We start from the raw sequence: 19313 nt of genomic DNA, 5'->3' as shown, positions 1-19313 counted from the left end.
CAACCAACATAATGTGTTTTTGTTTTTGTTTTTGTTTTGCTCATAGAATATTTATTCATAATACTCAAAAAATCTGGAAACAGCTTAAATGTTCATCAAGAGATGAATAGATAAACAAACCATGTCTATCCATACAATGGAATAATGCTTGGCAATTAATTTTCTGATGAAACTTTTTCAGTTATCACACTATCTTGATTACCCAACTTTTATAGTAAGTACTGAAATCAGGTAGTGTGAATTCTCCAAATTTGTTCCTTTAAAAAAGAGTTGGCTGTTCTGGATCTTTTGGATTTCCACATCAATTTTAGAATCTACTTGAAAATCTATTTCTCTTTGATAGCCTGCTGAAATTTTGATTGAGATTGTAATAAATCTATCACTGATTTGGGAAAATTGACATCTTAACCATATTGAGTGTTCCATGCTATGAACATGGTGAATCTCTCTATAGATTTAGGTCTTTAATTTCTCTTTGCAATATTTTGTAGTTTTCCACTGTAGGTCTTATACATGTTTTGTTAAATGTATTTGTCAGTAGTTTTGAAGCTATTGTAAATAAGTATTTTATTTTTTGAAGTTAATGTAGATAAAATATTTAACTATTATTTTCCAAATTTTGCTGCTGGTGCTTAGAAATGCAATTTATTTTGTTATTTATCTTATATCATGTGACCTTATTAAATTAACGTATTAGTTCTAATAGTTTGTTCTAGGAATTTCATATCCATCCTTATCTTTTCACAGCCTAGAGTTAATATTGTGCCAATTCATATAAAATGTAAACATCTTGCAAATGTGTAGGTCCATTTACTACTCCACCATCCTTTATGTTATAATGTTTGTGTGTATAGCATCCACATACATTGTAACCCTCACTAGACACTTTTATAATTATAAATACAGTCATATGTATTTAAGATATTGTTCCACTGTTTCTTGGACTCCATGGCTTTTGAGCAGAAGTCTGCAGTCATTAGAATCATTGCTCACTGTATATAATGTATCATTTTTCTCTGGCTGTCTTCAAAGTTTGCTATTTAATTTTGCTCTTTAACAGTTTGACTTCGATATTTCTAAGCATGGTTTTCTTCATATACATTGTTTGTGGCTCTCTGAGCTTTTGGAGTCTGTAAATTTATGTCTCTTGCCAAATTAGAGAAATTTTCTGACATTACTTCTACATTTTTTAGACCCTATTTTCTTTCTCTGTCTCCTCTATTTCTGGAACTCCACTTGCCTGTAATTTGATAATATCCCACAGGTCCCTAGATTTTGTTAATTTTTTTTCAATCTGTCTTCTCTGGCTTCTTCAATTAGGAAAATTCTACTGATTTATAATAAATTCACTTGCCCTTTCCTCCTTCTCCTCCATTCTGCCATTCAATCCATTGAGTAAAATTTTTATTCAAATGTTTTATTTTTCAGTTTTAAATTTAAATTTGGTTCCTTTTAATATATTCTCTTTGGTGAGATGTCTTATTTTTCATTCATTTACCATTGTGTCTTCTTTACCTTATTGAACAGAGTTTTTTTTTAATTAAATTCAGTTTTACTGAGATATAGTCACATACCATATACTCATCCATGGTATACAATCAGCTGTTCATATTACCATCATATAGTTATGCATTCATCACAATCTTATTTTTGAACATTTTCCTTATACCAGAAAGAACAAGAATAAGAATAAAAAATAAAAGCAAAAAAGAACAACTAAATCATCCCCCTCATCCCACCTTACTCTTCATTCAGTTTCTAATGTTGATTTTTGAATCTTGTTATCCTATTTATATGTCTAGGAAATTTTGGTGACTTCTTGTGAGGGTTTTTAAAAAAATATATATGTATATATATTTTATTGAGATTGTTCACATACCATACAACTATCCAGAGATCCAAATTATACAATCAGTTGCCCATGGTACCATCATACAGCTGTGCATCCATCACCACAATTAATTTTTTTTTCAATTTTTAGAACATTTTCATTACTCCAGGAAAGAAATAAAGACAAAAAATGGAAATTCAAATCCTCCCATACCCCTAACCACCCCCCCTCCATTATTGATTCATAGTCTTGGTATAGTACATTTGTTACTGTTGATGAAATAATGTTAAAATACTACTAACTGTAGTATATAGTTTGTGATAGGTATATATTTTTTTCCTATATGCCTCTCTATTATTAACTTCTAGTTATACTGTCATATATTTATTCTAGTTCATGAGAGAGATTTCTAATATTTGTACAGTTAATCATGGACATTGTCCACCACAGGATTCTGTTTTATACATTCCTATCTTTTAACGTCCACTTTCCTTCTGGTGACATATGTGACTCTGAGCTTACCCTTTCCACCACCTTCACACACCTTTCAGCACTGTTAGTTATTCTCACAACATGCTACCATCACCTCTGTCCATTTCCAAATGTTTAAGTTCACGTTGAACATTCTGCTCATAATAAGCAACCGCTCCCCATTCTTTAGCTTCATTCTATATCCTGGTAACTTATATTTCATGTCTAATTATATATTATAATTAGTTCATATCAGTGAGACCCTGCAATATTTGTCCTTTTGTGTCTGTCTTACTTTACTCAATATAGTGCCCATTTTTCTTAAGATGGTTTTGTTCACACACCATGCATTCTGTCCTAAGTAAAACAATTGTTGGTTCCCTGTATAGTCATGTAATTATGTATTCACCATCATCACCACTATCTATATAAGGACATCTCCATTTCTTCCACAAAGAAGGAGGAAGAGTCAAAGAAGGCAGAGAGACAAAAGAAAAGGAAAAAAGAAAGGGAAAAAAAACATGACAGTTAGAAAGCAACAAAAGGAAAGACAGCATTAACCTAAAGTAGAATAAAGAGTCAGACAACAATGCCAGGAGTCCCATACCCTTCCCCTACCCTCCCCCCCCATAAGCATTTGGGTTTGCTATATTGCCTTTGTTATATTGAAGAAAGCATAATACAATGTTTCTGTTAATAATAGTCTCTAGTTTGCATTGATTGTATTTTCCCCCCAATCCCACCCTATTTTTAACAACTTGCAATGTTGATATTCATTTGTTCTACTTCATGTAAAAACATATTTGTACCTTTTATTACACTTGCTGAGCACCCTAGGTTTCCCTGAATTATACAGTCCCAGTCTTTATCTTTCATCTTTTGTTCTGGTGTCCCATATGGTCCCAACCTTCCTCTTTCAACCATGCTTATAGTCATCTTTGTTCAGTGTACTTACATCGCTGTGCTACTATCTCCCAAAATTGTTTTCCAAACCTCTCACTCCTGTCTTTTCCTTTCTGTCTTCAGTGCTTCCTTTAGTGTTTCCTGTAGAGCAGGTATCTTGTTCACAAACTGTTCGTTGTCTGTTTCTCAGAGAATATTTTAAGCTCTCCCTCGTATTTGAAGGACAGTTTTGCCGGATATAGGATTCTTGGTTGATGGTTTTTCTCTTTCAGTATCTTAAATATATCACCCCACTTCCTTCTTGCCTCCATGGTTTCTATTGAGAAATCCGCACATAGTCTTATCAAGCTTCCTTTGTATGTGATGGATTGCTTTTCTCTTGCTGCTTTCAGGATTCTCTCTTTATCTTTGATGTTTGATGATCTGATTATTAAGTGTCTTGGTGTTGGCCTATTCAGATCTATTCTGTTTGGGGTATGCTGAGCTTCTTGGATCCGTAATTTTATGTCTTCCATAAGATATGGGAAATTTTCATTGATTGTTTCCTCTATTATTGCTTCTTCCCCCTTTCCCTTCTCTTCTCCTTCTGGGACACCAGTGAGACGTACATTCCTAATTTTCATTTTGTCCTTAAGTTCCCGGAGATGTTGCTCATATTTTTCCATTCTTTTCTCTATCTATTCTTTTGTATGTAGACTTTCAGGTGCGTTGTTCTCCAGTTCCTGAATGTTTTCTTCTGCCTCTTGAGATCTGCTGTTGTATGTTTCCATTGTGTCTTTCATTTCTTGTGTTGTGCCTTTCAATTTCCATAGATTCTGCCAGTTGGTTTCTCGAACTTTCAATTTCTACCCTATGTATGCCCAGTGTTTTCATTATATGGTTCATCATTTCTGCCATATCTTCCCTAAACTTTTTGAATTGATTAAGTATTAGTTGTTTAAATTCCTGTATCTCAGTTGAAGTGTAAGTTTGTTCTTTTGAATGGGCCATAACTTCATTTTTCTTCGTGTAGGTTGTAGTTTTCTATTGTTTAGGCATGGTTTCCTTAGTTTCTTGGTTACCCCAATCAGGTTTTCCCATACCAAAATGGGCTCAGGTCCCAGAAGGAAGAAATATTCAGTATCCAGTTTCCCTGAGGGTGTGTCTTAGAAAATTGGTACACCCTGTGAGACCTCAAGTCACTGTGCTTTTCTGCCCAGCAGACAGCACTTGTCAGCATGTCACTCCAGGCTGGTGTAAGGAGGTGTGGCCCGTGGCTGTTTTACCCCAGGGCTCTGGGGTCTGGTTCTGAATGGAAGGCAGGTAGTAGAGCTGGGCCCCACCTCTTTCCTCTTAGGGAAGATAGTCTCCCTAGGAAGAGGTCATTAGCATTTGAGTGGTCTCTTTCTGCCTGTACTATCTCCATCCTTGTCTGGGGTCAGAGCACTGGGAACTGAAAATGGCTGAGACTTTCTCCACTGAGCCAAAACAGGGACAGAAAGCCCCCTTCAGGCCCAGTCCACGGCCACCCTCTGACTCTCCAAGGTCAGTCATCACCCAAAGCCTCTGTCTGCTTTTTGGGGATTCATAGCTTGTATGGAGCAGTCCACATTTGTTAATTGAAACTCCAGTTGCTCAGCTGACTGTATTCACTTGCTCAAAGAGAGCAGTTTACCATGAGGCTTTGCAGCTTGGGCCATGGGGGGAGGGGGCTCCTGGCTTGGATCCACAGTTTTTACTTACAGATTTTATGCTGCGACCTCAGGCATTCCTCCCAGTTCAGGTTGGTGTATAATGAGTGGACGGTCACATTTGTCCCCCACAGTTATTCTGGATTATTTACTAGTTGTTCCTAGTTGTTTATTAGTTGTTCTAGGGGGACTAAATAGCTTCTACTCCTCTCCGTGCTGCCATCTTAGAGCCGTTGAACAGAGTTTTAATAGCTGCTTAAAATCTCTGTCTAATAGTTTCAACATCTAGGTCATCCAAGAAGGGTTGGCTTCAATTGATGGTCTTTGCCCTTTAGGTTGGGTCACATTTCCTTGGTTCTTCTTATGTCATGTAATTTTGGATTATATCCTGGATATTATCAAAGATATGTTGTAAAGACTTTAAGTTCTTTGTCTTTTTATAAAGTGTGCTGATGTCTTTCTTTTAGCAGGTAATTTCAAACTTTTTCTCAACTGTTGCAAGATTTATGCTGTCAGTTTGGATTCCTGCCATCTGCCGCCAGTTTGTGTGGTTCAGGATTCACCCACAGAATTGTCCAGAATTTGTGCATAGAATTTGAAATTCCTCTTCCATCTCTCTCCTTTTTGCGATTTCTCCCACTCTCCAGCAGCTTTGGTTGCCTTTGATGCCTTCCTTTAATTTCTTAGTCTTCTCATATGAGTCCAGGTGTGTAGAAGAGGCACTTCCCAAATCTGGGTTTGTCACTTGGTGCAGCCAGTAGAAGTCACACTGAACCAGGCTGAGGAGGAAAAGCCCAACATAATGTTTTTGAGATTCATCCAAGTTGTTGCATTTGTCAGTAGTTCATACTTTTTATTGCTGAGTAGTATTCCATTGTATGAATATACCACAACTTGTCTATCCATTCTCCTATGGATGGAAATTAAGTTGTTTCAAGTTTTTAATTATTATGAATAAAGCTGTTATGAACATTCTTGTTCAGTCATTTTGTGGATATATGTTTTCATTTCTTTTGGAAAAAGAGTGGAATTTTTGAATTGATGTATATTTAACTTCATAAAAAATTGCTTAACAGTTTACCAGAGTAGTTATACCATGTTACACTCCATCCAGCAGTGTTTGACAGTTCTCGTTATTGTACCTCCTTGCAAATATTTGATATTGTCTTTCTTTAATTTTTGCTATCCTACTTTGTGCAAAGTTGTATCTCATTGTGGTTTTAAATTGCATTTCCCAGATGGCTAGAGATATTGAGCACTTTTTCATGTGCTATTTGTATGTCTTCTTTTGTGAAGTGTTTGTTCAAAAGTCTGTGCCCAAATTTTATTGGAATGTTTGATTTTCATTATTGAGGGTTGTGAGTTTTTAATATATTCTGTATACTAGCCTTTTGTCAAATATTTGAATTGTGAATATTTATTTTCTAAGTGCTGTCTTTTGATGAACAAAATTTTTAATTTTGATTAAGTGCTAAGTCCAATTTATCAATTTTTTTCCTTTAAGATTGGTGCTTTTTGTGTCCTATGTAGGAATTCTTTGCCAACCCTAAGATCACAAATATTTTCTCCTGTCTTTATATTATAAGCTTTATGGTTTTAGCTTTTACATTTAGGTCTAAAACCCATCTTGAATTAATATTTGTGTATTATGTGAGGTAAAAATTGAGGTACATCTTTTTTTCCCATATTGTGTTCAGTAGTTCCAGCACCATGTGTGGAAAAGACTTTCCTTACTTAATAGAATTGCTGTGACACCTTTTGTATTAGTTAGAGTTCTCTAAGGAAACAGAATCAACAAGAGATATCTATAAATATTTTATAAAAGTGTCTCACGCAACTGTGGGTATGCACGAGTCCAAATTCCATAGGGCAAGCAGCAAACTGGCAATTCCAGTGAAGATGTTCAATGAATTCCTCAGGCAGTGAACTGGAAACTTTGATGAACGTGTTCAATGAACTCCTCAATAATGAACCAGCAACTTTGATGTACTCCTCAGGAATCACTTTGCTGGTTAGCTGAAGAAGAAGTGAAGGTCTTCTATTTTTCTCACTTAAAAGTCTACAGCTGATTGGATTAAATCCAGGTAACGGCATTCTCTTGTGGAAGACATGCCCTTCGTTGATGTAATCAGTCACAGCCTTCTGGTTTATTAATCAGCCACAGATGTCCTTGCAGTAACGGTTAGGCCAGTGCTAGTCTGACCAGACAACTGGGTACCATCATCTGGCCAAGTTAACCTGGCCAAGTTGAACCTAACCATCACACCTTTGTAGAAAACAATCAATTAGCTGACTATGTGTGGATCCATTTCTGAGCTTTCAGTTATAATCCATGGGTCTGTTTATTTATGCTTATGCCAATACTACAGTGTTTGATGACTCATACTTTTTTAGTAAATCTTGAAATCATTTTTGTCCACGATTGTTTTGGCTATTCTAGGTCCTTTGCAAATTACATTTTAAAATTAGATTGTCGATTTCTACCAAAAAGAAAAACATGCCCAAATTTTTATCGGCATTGCATTGAATTATAGATAAATTTGGGATGTTGATATCTCAGGGCCATTGAGTCTTCCAATCAGTGAACATGGTATATCTTTCCATTTATTTAGGTCTTTTAAATTCTAGTTCAGTAACATCTTGTAGTTTTCAGAAATATATTCCCAAGAATTTTATGTTTCTTTGATTCTATCATAAATGGCATTCTTAAAATATTTAATTGCTAATATATAGAAATGCAATAAATTTTGGGTTTTCTTTATTTTTTCCCTTTATTAGTATGCTAGAGGTTTATCAGTTTTATTGATTTTTTTCAAAGAATCAACCTCTGGTTTTGTTAATCTCTCTATTATTTGTCTGTTTTCTATTTCATTGATCTCCACTCTTATCTTTATTATTTCTTCCTTTCTACTCACATTGGATTCATTTTTCTCTTTTTCTAGCTTCAAAAGGTAGATTCTTAGATAACTGATTGTAACCTTTCTTCTTTTTTAATATAAGCATCTGTTCTAGTTTGTTAATGCTGCCAGAATGCAAAACACCAGAGATGGATTGGCTTTTATAAAAGGGGGTTTATTTGGTCTTAAGGCCATAAAGTGTCCAAGGTAACACATCAGCAATCAGATACCTTCACTGGAGGTTGACCAGTGGTGTCCAGAAAACCTGTTAGCTGGGAAGGCACGTGGCTGGCGTCTGCTCCAAAATTCTGGTTTCAAAATGGCTTTCTCCCGGGACATTCCTCTCTAGGCTGCAGTTCCTCAAAAATGTCACTCTTAGTTGTTCTTGGGGTGTTTTTCCTCTCTTAGCTTATCCAGAGCAAGAGGCTGCTTTCAGTGGCTGTCTTCAAACTGTCTCTCATCTGCAGCTACTCTCTCATATTCTGTGCATTCTTCAAAGTGTCCCTCTTGGCTGTAGCTCCTCTTCAAAATGTCACTTAGCTGCACTGCATTCCTTCTGTTTGTCAGCTCATTTATATGGCTCCAGTGATGTAATTTAGACCTACCCTGAATGAGTGGGGTAACACCTCCATGGAAATTATCCAATCACAGTCATCACCCATAGTTGGGTGGGGTGCATCTCCATGGAAACACTCAAAGAATTACAATCTAATCAACACTGATATGTCCACCCACACAAGATTACATCAAAGAAAATGGTGCTTTGAGGGACATAATACATTCAAACCAGCACAGCATCTAAAGCTATAACTTTGCTGCTCTGTACCTGGCTTTAGCTGTGTTTCACAAATTTTATGGTGTATTTTCATTATTTTCTAATTTCCATTGTGATTTCAAAGGTGGACAGAAAAGGGCAGGCAGGCTAGGAAACTTGGGATCCAAGGACTGATACAGTGGTAAGTTCCCTGGGTTTTCCTTTTGCCACATATATCCCAGGCTTAGTGGTGAAGAAACCAGTAACCCAGAAATGCCAATGGGCACAGATGAAAAAGCTCTAACAAAAGTCTGCTCTCTGTAGCCAAGGACCAGGAATGGGTCAGCCTAGCAAGACAAAAGGCTTTAGACAATAATACCTCTATACTAGCTAAACACCATGGGAAAAAACTGTAGCCCCATCTCTACCCATACTAGCAAAAGTCAAGTGGGGAGCTAAGACTTCTACCCTTCCCAGGCTGTAACAAGGTGTCCCAACCCCCTGCCAAGGTGGTAATGAGGGAAACCTAGTAAAGAGTCAGGAATTTTGCCATTATTCAGCAGGATTGAGGCCATACCCAACCCCACTCACTGGGTATCTGCGGAAGCCATGTAGAGAGCAATAATAAAGAGATGCTCCTATGCCTCCCAGCCTGGGAGTTGTCAGTGGAGACCTAGTGGGAGCTGGAACTCCCACACCTGCCTTGTTTGTCAATGGAGGCTGCATGGGGATCTAGATTTCCACCCCCACTTGGCAGTAATGAGGCTGTGGCCCCTTCCCCTGCCAGAGTAGTATCAGAGGATGCTAACTAAAACAGAGATTTAAATAAAATCCAGAGTTCCGTAATGTAAAACCTGAAATGTCCAGGTTTAAAGAAAAATCCCATTTATACCAAAAACCAGGACCAATTCCAACTGAATGAAAAGACCATCAGTAGGTACCAACACTGAGATGACAGAGATTTTAAAATTATCTTTATTATAGTAGCCATCTGTGCTGTTTTGTATATATTATGTCACCCAGAAAAAGCCATATTCTTTAATGCAGTCTTGTGGGGGCAGATGTATTAGCATTGATTAGGTTGGAACCTTCTGATTGTTTCCATGGAGATTTGACCCACCCAAATGACACCTTTGATTAGGGTGTGACCTCTTGATTGAATGTTTCCATGGAAACATGGCCCCACCCATTCAGGGTGGGTCTTGATTAGTTCACTGGAGTCCTATAAAAGAGCTCACAAACCAGGGACTTCAGAGCAACTGAGAAGTGACATTTTGAAGAGGAGCTGCAGCCAACAGAGATATTTTGAAGATGGCCATTGAAAGTAGATTTTTGCTACTCCAGAGTTTACCTGGGAGAAACTAAGAGAATACCCCCAAACACCTAGAGAGAAACATCCTGGGAGAAAACCATTTTGAAACCAGAATCCCAGAGGAGATGCCAGCCACATGCCTTCCCATCTGACAGAGGTTTTCCGGATGCCATTGGCCTTCCTTCAGTGAAGGTACCCTATTGGTGATGCCTCACCTTGGATACTTTATGGCCTTAAGACTGTAACTTTGTAACCAAATAAATCCCCTTTATAAAAGCCAGTGCATTTCTGGTGTTTTGCAAAATGGCAGCATTAGCAAACTGGAACACCATCATAAAAATGCTTCCATGAGACTTACAAAAATAACTTGAAAAAATGGAAATTATTAGCAAAGAAATAGAAGATATAAAGAAGAATCAAATGGAATTTTTAGTATGGAAAAAATACAATAATGGAAATAAAAACTCAGTGGATAGAATCAGTAGCAGATTGGAAGGGATAAAGGAAAGAATCCATGAACTTGAAGGCAAAGAAATAGAAATTACCAAATTACCAAGTCTGAACAACAGAGAGAAAACAGACTGAAAAGAAAAATAAACAGAGCCTCAAGGACCTGTGGGACTATAATCAGAGTCCTGGAAATTCCTGTCATCAGAGTCCTGGAAAGACAAGAGAAAAGAGGGTCAGGCTTAAAAAGTACTTGAAGAAACAATGACTGAAAACTTCCCAAATTTGACAAAGCACATAAACTTACATATTCAAGAAGGATAACAGGAGAAACCCAAAGAAATTCACACCAAGATGCTTCATAGTCAAACTTCTGAAATTTAAAGACAAAAAAAATCTTGTGAGTGACACACACTACCTTACCTATAGGGAAAAAATAATTTGAATGATAGCAGATTCTCTACAGAAACCATGGAGACCAGAATGAAATGGCACATTTTTCAAGTGCTAAAAGAAATAAAAGGCATAAAATGGGTGAGAAATAAAACTGTCCTTACTTGCAGTTGACATGCTATTCTATACATAAAATCCCAAAGAATCTGTAAAAGAATTTTCAAGTGAGTCCAGCAACGTTGCTCATTACAAGATAAACACACAAAAATTAACTTTATTTGTATATACTAACAAGGAATGTCTGGAGAGCAAAATTAAAATACAGTACCATTTACAATTGCTCAAAAATAAATTTGGGGGGGTAATCTAACATCATTTAGCTATTTGGGAAATGAAAAATAAAACCACAATGAGATATCACTACATACCTATCAGAATGGCTAAAATAAAAAAAAATAGTGACAATGTCAAATGCTGGCAAGATGTAGAGAAATGAGCACTCATACATTTTTGGTGGGAATGTAAAATGGTATAACCACTCTGGAAAAGTTTGTCGGTTTCTTAAAAATCTAAACCTGCAACTACCATACAATCCAGCAACACCTATCCCAGAGAAATGAAAACTATGGTCACACAAAAACCTATATATATACTCAGATGTTTATAGCAGCTTTATTTGTAATTGTCCAAAACTGGAAACACCCATGTGCCAGTTTGAATGTATTATGTCCCCCCAAACACCATTATCTTTGATGTAATCTTGTGTGGGCAGACATTATCAGTGTTGATTAGATTGTAATTCTTTGAGTGTTTCTTTGGAATGCGCCCCATCCAGCTGTGGGTGATGACTCTGATTGGATAATTTCCATGGAGGTGTTGCTCCACCCATTTGGGGTGGGTCTAAGTTGAGTCACTGGAGCCATATAAATGAGCTGACAGACAGAGGGAACTCAGTGCAGCTGTGAGTGATGTTTTGAAGAGGAGCTACAGCCAAGAGAGACACTTGAAGAACACACTGGAACTGAGAGAGGAGCTTCAGCTTACAGAGACATTTTGGAGATGGCTTTTGAAAGCAGACTTTTGCTCTGGAGAAGCTAAGAAAGGATAAATGCCTCAAGAGCAACTGAAAGTGACATTTTGGAGAGAAGCTGAAGCCTTAAGAGGAACGTCCTGGGAGAAAGCCATTTTGAAACCAGAACTCCAGAGCAGATGCCAGCCATGTGCCTTCCCAGCTACAGAGGTTTTCCGGACACCATTGGCCATCCTCTGGTGAAGGTACCCGATTGCTGATGCATTACCTTGGATGCTTTATGGCCTTAAGACTGTAACTGTGCAACCAAATAAACCCCCTTTATAAAAGCCAATCCATTTCTGGTGTTTTGCATGCCAGCAGCATTAGCGAACTAGAACAACCCATATGTCCTTCAGCAGGTGAATGGTTAAACTGTGGTACATCCATACCATGGAATACTACTCAGTAATAAAAAGGAACAAACTATTTATGTATGCAACCATCTGGATGAATCTCCAGAGAAGGATGGTGAGTGAAAAAAGCCAATCCCAAAAGTTACATACTGTTTGATTCCACTAATATAACATTCTTGAAATGACAAAATTATAGAAATTGAAAACACAGCAGTTACCAGGATTTAAAGGGAGGGGGCTGGAAGTATGATGCTATAAAAGGGCAACTCAGGGGATCTTTGTGGTGATAGAAAAGTTCTGTATCTTCAATATCAATTATCCTAGTTGTGATAGTATGCTGTATTTTTGCAAGATTTTACCATTTGGGGTATATAGAATCTTTCTGTGTTATTCCATACAACTGTATATGAATCTATAATTATATCTTAAAATAAAAAGTTTAATTAAAAAAAGAATTTGTATTCTGCAGTTGTTAGATGTGTTCTATAAAAGTCAATTAGGTTAAGTTAGTTGATAGTGTTACTTAAATCTGTATCTTCAATGAATTTTGTCTACTTGTATCAATTACTAAGAGAGGAGTGTTAAAATCTCTACCTATAATTGTGGTTTTATCTATATCTCTCTTTAGTTCTGTCAATTTTTCTTTATTTATTTTGAAATTCTATTATTAGATGCATAAACGTTTAGGATTGTTATATCTTTTTGATGAGTTTACCCTTTTATCATTGGGAAATGTCCCTCTCTATCCCTAGTAATACTCCTTTTCCTGAAGTGCATTTCTCTGATTTAATATAGCCACTCCAGCTTTCTTTTAATTATTGTTTGCTTGGTATAGTCTTTTCCATCCTTTTACTTCTTAAATTTTTTTTTCATTTTTATTGTGAACTTTAACATCTATGCATAACTTTTACTTTTAACATATGTGACTTTATATCAAAAGTGTGACCACCTAAAATATAGCTGCGTCTTGCTTGTTTATCCATTTTAAGTTAAAGTAATTATTACTATGGTTGGGTTTATGTATATATTCTTGTTTTGTTTACTACTTTCCCCGTCTATGTTTCTGTATTCCTCCCTTTTCTGCCTTCTTTTGGATTGTGTTGATTTTTAGTATTCCTTTTTATGTTCTCCAATGACTTTTTACCTATAGCTTTTTTATTTATTTTAGTAGTTGCTCTAGCTATTAAAATATGTATTCTTTTTTTTTCTAGCGGCTTTATTGAAATATAAGTCACATACCACACAGTTCAGCCATGTAAAGTGTACAATTCAATACTTTTCAGTATATTCACAGAGTTGTGCAACTGTCACCACAATTAATTCCAAAACATTTTCATCACGCCCCAAAGAAACCCATACCCATTAGCAGTCATTCCACATTCATCCCTTCCCCCAGCCCCTGGCTAATTTGCTTTCTGTCTCTACAGATTTGTCTATTCTGGACATTTCTTATAAATGGAACCATATAATACGTAGGCTTTTGTGACTGAAGTTTTTCACTTAGCATAATGTTTCCAAGGTTCATCCATGTTGTAGCATGTATCAGTACTTCATTTTTTTAATTCTCAAAGAATATCCTGTTGTATGGATATACCACGTTTATTTATCCATTAATTGCTTGATAGACATTTAGCTTGTTTCCATTCTTTGGCAATTATGAAAAATGCTGCTATGAATATCTGTGTATATTTTTTTTATTAGAGCAGATATAGGTATACCACTATCCATTACCAAAACTTTACCATCACCCCAAAGAGAAACTCCCTACCCATCTCTCCCCATCCCTCACCCCAATTGCATACAATTTTTTGCGTACACCTATGATTTCATTCTCTTCAGTATATACCTAGGTGTGGAATCTACTTTCCTTCAAAAGAGGGAAAATATCCCCTAAGTCAAAATGTGTAGAGTGGAGTAGATTTAAAATGCCCGTTGGAGCTAGGGTAGAACAAATGAACTCCACGATCATAGGAGACACAGCTGTGCCTGGAACATACTAGAAACTAACTCAGTGCATATTTTTGAATGAATGCCCAAATGCTTACTCATTCTGATGTCTCCAATTAAAAGGCCCAGGAGGGGAACTGAGACAAAAATGGGTCTCCATCCATTCATTCTGTCAATCGATATAGCAGCACATAGTCCTCACTCAAATGCCACTTGAATTTAATCAGCTGTTTTGAGTTTCTTGGACAAAGATGGTGAAGACCCAACCCCTGTACAGGAGGATGTCACAGTCCAGTGGGTAAACAAAGTAAGCCAAGAGTCCTGCCATGAACAAAGGAAACATTATCCCTTTCATGATGCCTCTCACTTTTGGTGTTTTCTCTTTGAGCCAATGACACTTCCCCCAAATTCCTGGCCTGAGATTCCTCCCATCCCCAGGAGGAAGCGAGATTCCGTTGTCAGGAAAACATCCTGTTCCTGAGGTGCCCTGCTCCTGTCTGTTTGTCTGATACCAAGAAATAAAGAGCATCTTGTTTGTGGCCTTTTCTGACTATTGACCTATTTCCGCTGTCTGCCCCAAGGACAGTGCAGGCTGTGCTGACGGGCCAGACAGAGGGTTAACAAGCAACCCAGAGGGAAAAGGGGCTCAGGGGGGGACAATGCTGCCCTCACTGCCGTGGGGGTCCCCATCTGGGAATCTACAGCCATCTATGTTCTGTTGATTTGTCAACACATTCTCCTATCAGTTCCTGGTAGACTTTTTTTTTTTAATTGAGCAACTACTTTATTAAGATAGATGGAGCTGGGAAATGTAAAATAAGTGAAAGGGCACTTTAAAGTAACTATGAAACCAATCCATGGGGCCAGTTTGAATCATCTGTAGGTTTAGGTTTTGCCTGGGATAAGGTGGCGTCAAAAGCACTTCACAGCACACGACTTCCTGGCAGACTTTAGTTCTTAGAGTTTTAATATGTATCCTTATTTTTAAAGAAGATATTCATTGGTTCATTCATAAATGTTTATTGAGAACCTACCATGTGCCAGGCCCTAAAAGGGACCCAGAGACAAATACAACTTTATCTTGACCCTTGAGTGCCTCATCATCTAGCAATAGAGAAAGGAAAGTAAATAAACAGAGCTCTGTGTATGACTATTAAGGGGGACTGTAAGGAGATATATTAATTCTATTCTATCTCACATATGATTTTCTCAGAATACACACACACACACACACAGAGATATATGACATACTTTGTTTCAGTTGCGTTTCTTACACAGATTTTGTTCCCATCTGGATTACATGCAATCATATTTTAGTTTCACTTTTTTTTCAATGCAATTTTTTTAAATTTTGAAATAAATTCAAAGTTATAGGAACAGTTGCAAAAACAATACTAACCCCATTCACAGAATTCCATCATACCCTGACCCCCTCCCCCGATAGCTCAATCCACCAACTTTAACCTGCAGTCCCATCACTATTTCTTTCCCTCCTTCCCTATCTATCATCCATCATCTATTGCTCTCTCTTCTGAACCTGTGAGAGCTAGCTGCACACATCCTTGAACATACACTATAATTCACATATACACATTCCATGAACAAGAACATTCTTTTATGTAACCCCATTAAGTGCAGCTAAGAAGTACAAGAGATTCAACAATGATACAAAGCTTACATTCTATATTTCCTTTACCTTATGTCTCAACTGTGTCCCTTTGAGCCACCTGTCCTCTATCCTCCAATCCCATCCAAGTTTATCCTTGGCATTCAATTGTCATCTATTTAGACTGTCTTTTTTTTTTTTTTTTTAGTTGTGGAAACATACATACAGCCTAAATCTTCCCATTCCACCCCCTCCCTAGCCTTCCATTAGTGGGATTAATCACATTTAGAATGTTGTAATGCTCTTTCCCACCATCCATTACTAGAAATTTCCCTTCACCTCAAACAGCAACTCTACACTCATTTCTTAACTCCCCATTTCCCCTTCCCCCATTTCTCTTAACCCAAACTGCATTTCATCTCTATGGTTATATTCTCTGATAATTTCTTTGTGTTTACTGTGGGGCTTAAAATTAACCTCTTAAATCTATATCAATCTTGTTTTTCTTTGATACCACCTTCACTTCAATAGGACACATAAACTATGTTCCTGTACTCCTCCATTCCCCCACCTTTATATAGTTGTCTAAAATTACATATTTTACATTGAGTTCAAAACCACTGATTTGTCCTTAGAGTTTGTGTATTTTATATCATGTAGGAAGTAAATATTGGAGTTACAGTTCAAAAATTATTGACTTCTATTTGTATTCCATTGTGGTTGGAGAATGTGCTTTGAGTATATTCAATTTTTTTTTTTTTAATTTCTTGAGGCTTGTTTTATGTCCCAGCTTATGGTCCCTTCTGGGGAAAGATCCGTGATCACTAGAGAAAAATGAGTGTCCTGGTGATTTGAGATGTAAGGTACTATGTATGTCTGTTAAAATTCTCTATATCTCTTTCTCCTTTCTTTGTTTCTGTGTTGGTAGGGCTCCCTTTAGAATCTGATGTAGGGCAGGTCTTTTATTGGCAAAATCTCTCAGCATTTGTTTGTCTGTGAAAATTTTAAGCTCTCCCTCAAATTTGAAGAAGAGTTTTGCTGGATAAAGTATGCTTGGTTGGAAATTTTTCTCTCTCAGAATTTTAAATATGTCATTCCACTGCCTTCTTGCCTCCATGGTGGCTGCTGAGTAGTCACAACTTAGTCTTATGTTGTTTCCTTTGTATGTGGTGAATTGCTTTTCTCTTGCTGCTTTCAGAACTTGCTCCTTCTCTTCAGTATTTGAGAGTCTGATCAGGATATGTCTCGGAGTGGATTTATTTGGATTTATTCTATTTTGAGTTTGCTGGGCATTTATGCTTTGTGTATTTATATTGTGTAGAAGGTTGGAGAAGTTTTCCCCAACAATTTCTTTGAATACTCTTTCTAGACCTTTACCTTCTCTTCCCCTTCTGGGACACCAATGAGTCTTAAGTTTGGATGTTTTATTTTATCTATCGTATCCCTGAGATCCATTTCGATTTTTTCGATTTTTTTCTCCATTCTTTCTTTTGTTCTTTCATTTTCTGTTCTGTGGACTTCTAGGACATTGAGATGTTGTTCAGCTTCCTCTAGTCCTGTATTGTGAATATCCAGAATCTTTTTAATTTGGCCAACAGTTTCTTTTATTTCCATAAGATCTTCTATTTATTTACCATTGCAATGTCTTCTTTATGCTCTTCTAGGGTCTTCTTTATGTCACTTATATCCTGGGCCATGGTCTTCTTGATGTCATTAAATCCTTTGCTATGTTTTCATTCCTCGATTGTAGGTCTTTGATTAATTGTGCGAGGTACTGTGTCTCTTCTGATATGTTGATTTGTGTGTTTGGAGTTGGATTCTCCATATTGTCTGGTTTTATCATATGCATTAAGATTTTCTGTTGTTTTTTGGCCTCTTGGCATTTGCTTTGCTTGATAGGGTTCTTTCAAGTTGTAAAAAAAAATACCCATCTAATTTTTCAGAAACACAGTTTGGTGGTGCACTTTCTCTAACTAACCAGCAGATGGCGTCTGTGAGTCACCCGTACCCCTGAAGTCAGTTCTCCACCTTGTCCCCACGGTGTGTGGGGAAATGATTCTTGTGGGGTTCGGTTGGAGAACTCAGTTTAGTTGTGTTGCTGGCCTGTCCGCCCTGAATGTGGGGCGTGTGTATGGGTGGCCAGGGAGGAAGGACAGCTTTAATATTCAAATCCCCCAGGTTCCCGGAGATTCAAGGCTGCCGCAAGAGTCTAAGCCTTCATTTCATTTCAGCCCCAGACCCTCTCTCTCGCTGTCCCACAAACCACTGGACTTGGCGTAGTGTCCCTGGGTTCTCCGAGAGGGTCCCCCTGCCCAGCCGCGATCCTCCAGGACCTCTGCCGAGGGAATGCCATGCTACATCACCAGTGCATGCCATCCCTCAAGGGAAGCCCCGGGCCACCTGGCCGTGCTGGGGCACTTTCAGCCTGATGCAAAAATGGCTGAACAGGGCATCTCAACACCCCCCTCCTCACACAGTTCCTCCTTCCCAGCTCCGGGACAACTGGTGGAGCTCTGAGCTGTGGGCACCGCCCCGGGCAGGAGTTTATCCAGCCCTCCGGGGAGCTAGCTGCTAGCCACGGGGTTTCTTTCAGCTTCCCACTCTCCCCTCCGTTCCCCCGGCCCCAAGGGTATCTGCAGCGGGCTATCTTCCAGGCCACACACCGAGAGTCCGGCCCAGCCCCCTCTTGCTGTGTTTTACTGCATGGTTCCCACTATTGCAGCTGCAGCCGCTCCTGGGTTTTTCCCTTTTCTTTTTTTTTTTTTTTAAAGAGCCCTTCAGTCTCCAAACTCCAAACCCTGGCTTCCCCAGACTGCCACGTGGCGGCGGGTCTTCCATCCAGCTTACTCACTAGTTTCAGAATGCAGACTCCCGGTTTCACCAAGTATATGGCCCCTGGGAACCAGCAGACCCCGTCCAGCTGGTGCATCGCTGTAATCGGTATTCTGGGTCACTTTCTGGTTTTTATCTAGTGTTTTTCACAGAGGTGTTTTTTTGCCCTGTTTCACCTAGCCGCCATCTTCTCTGGATCAAAATATGTATTCTTGATGTATCACAGTTACCTTGAATTAATATTATACAACTTCACATATAATGAAAAAACCTTACAACATTGTATTTCCATTTTCTTCTTCCCATTCTTTGTGTTGTCATCATACCTTTTACTTTACGCATTATGTACCTCACAACATAATTGTTATTTTTTAACAGTCAATTGTCTTATAAAGAAATTAAGAAAGGGAAAAAATGAGTCTTTTATACTTACCCACATATTTGCCGATTCAAGAACTCTTCATTCCTTCCTTTAGTTCCAATTTTTCATATGGTAAAATCATTTTTCTTCTGCTAAATAATTTCCTTTAGCATTTCTTGTAGTGTGGATGTTTTGATGACAAATTCTCACCGTTTTTGTTTATCTGAAAATGCCTTTGTATTGCCATTTGAAGGATATTTTACTAACTATAGCATTCCAGGTTGACCATTTTTTTAAGCACTTTAAACATACTGTTGTATTATCTTTTAGCTTGTGTTATTTCTGATGAGGTCAACTGCAATTCTTATAGTTGTTTCCCGGTACAGGTTTAAATTTTGCCTATTATATCATGTCTTCTGTTTGTTTCTTTTTGTTTTCTTTTTACCCTAACTTTTCTTTGTCCC

General features: G+C 37.7%; 1 protein-coding gene and 1 long non-coding RNA gene across 3 annotated transcripts in view; one reads left to right on the top strand and one right to left on the bottom strand.

Moving 5' to 3' along the window:
* The window catches only part of ZFP69 (ZFP69 zinc finger protein), a 32089-nt gene that overhangs the window by 4913 nt on the left and 7863 nt on the right, over positions 1–19313 (top strand). The gene's annotated exons all lie outside the window — the stretch shown is intronic.
* Positions 10311–19313, bottom strand: part of LOC119527498 — a 60713-nt gene continuing 51710 nt past the window's right edge. Inside the window, exons 2-3 of the long non-coding RNA XR_005215409.1 lie at positions 10593–10658; positions 10311–10497 (exon numbers count right to left, since the gene is read on the bottom strand). This is a non-coding gene — a long non-coding RNA (uncharacterized LOC119527498). The remainder of the gene's footprint in view (positions 10498–10592; positions 10659–19313) is intronic.

The sequence above is a fragment of the Choloepus didactylus genome, chromosome 2, assembly GCF_015220235.1.
Source record: "Choloepus didactylus isolate mChoDid1 chromosome 2, mChoDid1.pri, whole genome shotgun sequence".
NCBI lineage: Eukaryota > Metazoa > Chordata > Mammalia > Pilosa > Megalonychidae > Choloepus > Choloepus didactylus.
Note: the sequence above shows the minus strand (reverse complement) of the source record. Positions and strands in the feature narration are given on the sequence as shown.